Below are 6,000 nucleotides of genomic sequence, written 5' to 3'. Positions count from 1 at the left end.
TTAAGTATTGCTGATATTTAAGCATATGAAATTGACAATTTAAAGCCCTCCCAGCCAAAGTAGCAAAAGTGTAAACCTTTTTTCCCCATGTGTCTAGTGCCCTTGAATCTCTGTCTGAGGGGATAGGCTTTTTTGCAGTAAAAGCCTTGACCCCTTTAGGACCCAGAGAAATAGTTTCTGGGTCAGCAGCAGGGTTTTTATAAAGAAATTTATGTGAATCTGGAACCCTGTAGTATCTTGTCTGGTTTAACAGGGGCAGGAGGTAAAGAGTCAGGAGAAAGTCCGGACTCTGAAAATACATCATCTACAATGTCTAACACAGGAGGAATAGCCAAAGGCCTGTGCTGAGGTAGTAAAAGAAAATCTCTAAGCCTTTTCTTAGATTCTGAGTAGTCTTGGCTCTTCCATTGGAAGTGCTCCCTCATGGTATGCAGGGTTTCCCCAAATGAATAATCCTCAGGCGGTGAGGCTGAAGGCATAGATTCTTCAGCATCAGAATCCTCATAAGGAGGAAGAGAGTATTTCTGTTCAGAAGAGGAGTCAGAGGAAATGGAAACCTGATCTGAATATTCATATTCTGTCTCTTGCCTAGGCCTCTTGTCAGGAGGAGGATGGGAACCACTGATCAAGGTAATTAGGTTTTCGGCCATTTTGAGCATCTGTTTTTTAGGCATAGTAGTCTGTCCAGGAGAATGCTGTACTTGTTTCTTTGTCTTTAGAACTGCTATAGTCTTTGCTTTGGAAGCTGAAGTAGGCTTTACATATAACTGTGTAGGTCTGAAAACACCCTCAGAAGCCGATGCCTGCTCAGCGGCTCCGGACCCATCTGAGGGAATAGTTTCCGAGTGTCCAATACCTTGAGTATTCATAGGCCTAGTTGGCTCCACGTGGGAGTCGTCAGTGGCCTGTGGCTCTGAGGTAGTGGGCCCCAGGGGCTGCGAAAGCACCTGACTGAGAACCAGCGACTGGCTTAGTGGAAGCCTCGTCGTCGGTTTTGGACCTTGGATGCCTGTCCTTTTCCTTGCGCTTTTTATGAACTCCGGTCATTGGCTGTTTCAACGGCATTATACAATTGAATCTTCGGCCAAAGTAATGAAAGGCAAAATCGTACCGACTCTTAATAGTGGCTTGGTTCAATCTAGCACAAAACCGACAGCTAGCAATGTTGTGATCAGGGCCTAGGCAAGGAATACAGTAAGAATGAAAATCCTTATGAGGTATTTGCTTCCCACAAGAAATACAATTGTTAACTTTTTCTGACATCGGACTGGAGCAAGAAAAGTTTCCCCAACGGGGTACTTAGCTTTAATGAAGACTTCAGATCTGAAATTTGTTTTTGAAAATCTCAGGAGTCGGCCGACTAGCACTTGTGAACTGCTTTGGCTTCGGGCACCGCGTGGCAAGAAAGACTGAAGAAAATGGCGTTGGCTGCATCTTTTATACCCCTGGCACACTGACGTCAGGGAAGAGGCGACAGCAACCGACGCTGGACCTAGACTTTGGAATTTGGGCCAACTGCGGGTAGCCTGCCAGCAGGTTTATCCAAGTGTAATGACTGCAACAGTGAAACACGATCAACATCAGGAGGAATGGATGTAGGTTTTGGAAATCCTTCCCTAACAACTCATAGTATTTTCTTTGGTACTGAAAAAAATGTAGTGCTTTCCCACCGAAAACACTGGCACATTCTAGCAATAGTCTCAAAGAAAAGTCCCCACAGGGAGAATCAGAAACTGAGCATTCCTCTCAGTCTGAATCACAATCTGAGGAGAAAACCCTGCATCTGTCCTTTCATCTTCTGGTTGAGATTCAGAATCTTGAATCTCTTCAGGAAAAGCAGTATCCCTCTTTCTTTTACCAGAAACTACTTTACAAGAATGATCAGCCGGAATTAAACCTTGAGACAGACTCAGTAAGGGAGTGGAGACGTGCTTAATGTTTGGCTTCTTTTTGACAGGAACAATGGGGCCAACTGTGTTACTACTGGCAGTGCAGCTTCCCCGGGGATGAGAACAATCTGACACAACAGAGTCACATGACCAACAACACACTCTCTCCCCCTTGCCCAGAGAGGGGACCCCAAAAGCAGTAGGAGAAGTGGCTAACCCCTGGTCCATACTGGCTGTAGGCAGTACACCAGAGGTATATGGAATAAAAGAGGTACAACAAATGGCCAACTCAGATTCACCCACCTGTGACTGAGGCACATTGCTGTCCACTGTGGTGGCAAAAACTGGTTGCTTAACTTTCTTTTTGTGGCTGAAAGGACGACTGACCATAAGGCTGGTAGGTTTTGGTAAAGCCAAAATGGCATCTCTTTCCCAGGGAAAACAAACAGCAAATGCCAAAAAAGTAAAAGGCTTTGAAAGTCACTTTTTAACACAAAAACATGCTAAAAAGCACTTTAAAACATATTGCCACCTCCAAAAATGTAAAATAAACAATTTCACCACAAGATAATACATTATTTGTTATTTTACTCAACATTTAAATTGGCAGGAAAAAAAGAGCTGTCTCATTTAAAAGTATGATGCAGTCTTCACAGCAGTCCATTACAACACAAAACTCCTAGCTTTAAAATAACTTTCCTGAACAGGAAAGTGATAAAATACAAACAGTATTTAAAAAATGGAAGTGTTTTCCTGCATTTTGTTTATATCAACACATTGAAACAACTTTCCACTTGAATGCAATAAATTACACTGACCTTCTAAGCCATTCAAACTAATATATATGCATCTCTGCATCCCCAAAAACTAAATATACTAATTCAGCACAACAGTGGGATAATGTGAAACTTTAATACTATTGTATTCCACAACTAAGGTAAATATACAAAAATACAAATCTAAAGTAAACAATGTTACTGTTGTGGGCTTACTCTCGTGCACCCAGACTCTTACATGGCTAAATACACTAACTCAGAGATGACACAGTGGTACAGTAAAGGAAGACTTCCTTGCCCTGCTGTTTGCAGAAAAAGAAACTGATGAGAAAAGCTACATCATCTGTTCAACAAGGGTGAACTATATTTTAATGAAACAGAAGGAACATTGGGGTTGGAACTTGGAAGGGTGGCCTAATGGTTAAGGTGCTTGCCTTACAAATATAAGGTACAGGGTTTGAATCTCACAGGGGATAACTGGCTAGGCTTAAAATGGCTTGCAAGGGCAGTTAGCCTAGTACTAACCTATGAACCTCAATTAGGAAATGTGGTCATATCTATCACATTCATCAGAAAGGATCTTGGGTCTCTCTCTAACAGGGTAACAGGACTAACAAGTGCAGCAATGACTGATGAATTAAGAGCAGATGCTGCAACCCCTGAAGCTTACAAATATACCAATTCCGGCAATGTACAAAAGGCTGAAAGCCACACTCCTCTAATGGGCAGTCTGATCTCTCTGAAATGCTCAACAATTTAAGATCACTCTAAAAACATTTTCAGCACTTAGGTGAACGTGTGAAAGTGATGTGGATCTGGGCTAGGGAGGAAGGTCATTAGAATACATTCAATCCCAGCTCAGTGAAACCTCTCAGAAGTTACATGGCAACCTAACTCAACCTGGGCTTCGCTCCCTGGAATAAACACTACTTTAGAGCTTACAAGTGAAATGATTGACAACAAAGACTTACTAAAGGTTCAGTTGACATGAAATAATACAGGATACTGCTGGCCATCGTGGGTTTAAAGAAACTTGAGGGATTTGAAGTTATCTATTAACCTTTTCATGTATATCGCCAATTTTTGATGAATGTTCCTTATACTCAGTGCTTTTAGTAATGCTCTTTCTTATGGCTATTACTTGGGTATGCCTTGACCATGTGGTGAGAAAGTCTTTAAGCTTTGAATGGCAAGGGAAATTAATACTGAACAACTGCAGCAGTTAGGAATGGCAATAAAAGAACAAAGATAGAATATACAATCCTTTAAAGGAAAACTCCACCTTGGAACTCAAAAAACATTTTTTTTGATTGTATCTTTGTTTCTGAGATATTTTAATGCTTCAAATCACACCAAAGTGCTTCTTTTACAATTTTAATGTATTTCTCTCAAAATGGCGGGTGCTGGGGCCTGCCTTTGTAAAGTTATCTGGTTTTCCTGCTTTCATTCCTTCTTCCAAGAACACATTTCCAGTCCTCTTTATATGACCCATGCTAGACATAAGGAAGTGGTGCTGTTTTCTTATGCCATTAAGATTGAATGGCAGGACTGTGAAACCCTGTCATCTAAACACACCTTCTGGAACAGAGATGCTTCAATGTTTGCCTGACTGAGCCTCATTTATGTGTCTATCAGAGCGTGTTCTATGCTATAAATAGGTGTTATTTATCTACTTTCTTTTGCTGCAAATAGCTGGGTTTTTTTTGTAAGAGGAGTCATTTGTAGTGCTAAAAGATTTGACAAACCCTCCCCCACACTCTCATGCTGAGGTGTGAAAACTCTCACTAAAGTAAATGATCCTTGCTGTACATTTACAAGTGACAAGTAGCAGGACTCTAAACTTAGTCTGTCTGCTACTTCCTAATACCTTAAGTGGGAGGATTTTTCTCTCTCATGAATGATGCAGACTTAAATGTGCTTCACTAGTTCCTCAATTATTTCTGTCATGTTCACCCTCCTTTTCTCCATTTCATATTTATTTATACTTTGGTACCCAGGAAAGTGAACTGGTCCCAGGACCCTTTTCAGCCGCAACTTAGGCTCCATTGGCAAAAATAATAATTATTACATGTACTTAGCAATACAAAGAAAAAAATACTGACAAAGACACTGACCAAGTAAATCACTATGCAACACTTACTAGAATGCATACATTAATAATGCTTAACTATACTATGTTGTTTATTATAAATAATTCATTGCATGCATACACGTGTGTGTGTGTGTGTGTGTGTATATATATATATATATATATATGTGTGTGTGTGTGTATATATATATATATATATATATATATATATATATATATATATATATATATATATATATATATATGTGTGTGTGCCTATACATGTGTATAAAGTACACGTGTACAAAAGCATGCGTGTGTGTGTGTGTGTGTGTGTGTGTGTGTGTGTGTATATGCATTTAAACACAGTTAAGTACTTCTGATTTCCTTTTCTTACTGTTTTTAATGCAAGGGCACACAGTAAATGTATGTTAAAGTAAATTCAGCTGTATATTATGGTTGCACTCTAACAATATAATGACTGACTCAAAGTAAGTTGGAATCTCTTACAATGGATCTGCATGTACCAGATATGCATCCCTCTCTGGAAGGACGTCACAAAAAGCATAAAAGACCTTTTTATGAACAGTATCAGTGCACTTAATGTAAATAAATATTTGTGGTGGGCTGCAGCCGCAATGCATTTCTGGTATTAATGTGTTTTCTTTCTTTTCAGTACTATATGTAGTATGTCCCTGTACCAACCCTGACTAACCAGCTTACCACTCTCTTCACTACCTGGCTATCTGTAGAATAGTCAATGTTTCATTCTCATATGTATTGTACTATTGAATGACATGCTACCTTTTCCAGCCTTGTAACACTAAAAATGTCTACGTTCGAACAAGAAAACTACAATGTTAAGTGTAAGTATGTATGTATTCCAAGTATGCATATAATCCTATAATTCTGTACTGGTATCTATATGTGACTGTATAAAACTGCTACTGTTTAACTCTTATGTAACTATCCACATGTGGAGCTTTTCTCCCCGGGCCTCCGCTGAAAATGGACCTGTGTCCAGTCGGACTATCCCAGTTTACAAATGTAAAATAAAATAAATAAATAGTTTAGATTGGAAGTACCTTGGCAGCTTTAGCCCTTGAAGAATCCTACTTTTGATTACCATTTGTACACGGAAGTTAGAGTTGTTAAACATTTTCTTCAGCTAATGTACATTTTACCAAACTGGATGTACTTGCTTGAGTGTTTCAAAGTCACTGAAATGTTTTCTACCAGAAAATAAGTCTTTGGATGTGTGAGCCCT

The sequence above is a fragment of the Protopterus annectens genome, chromosome 4.part0 (genome assembly GCF_019279795.1).
Source record: "Protopterus annectens isolate FY-2018-M chromosome 4.part0, PAN1.0, whole genome shotgun sequence".
In the NCBI taxonomy this organism is placed as follows: domain Eukaryota; kingdom Metazoa; phylum Chordata; order Ceratodontiformes; family Protopteridae; genus Protopterus; species Protopterus annectens.
This window is presented reverse-complemented; position numbering follows the sequence as displayed.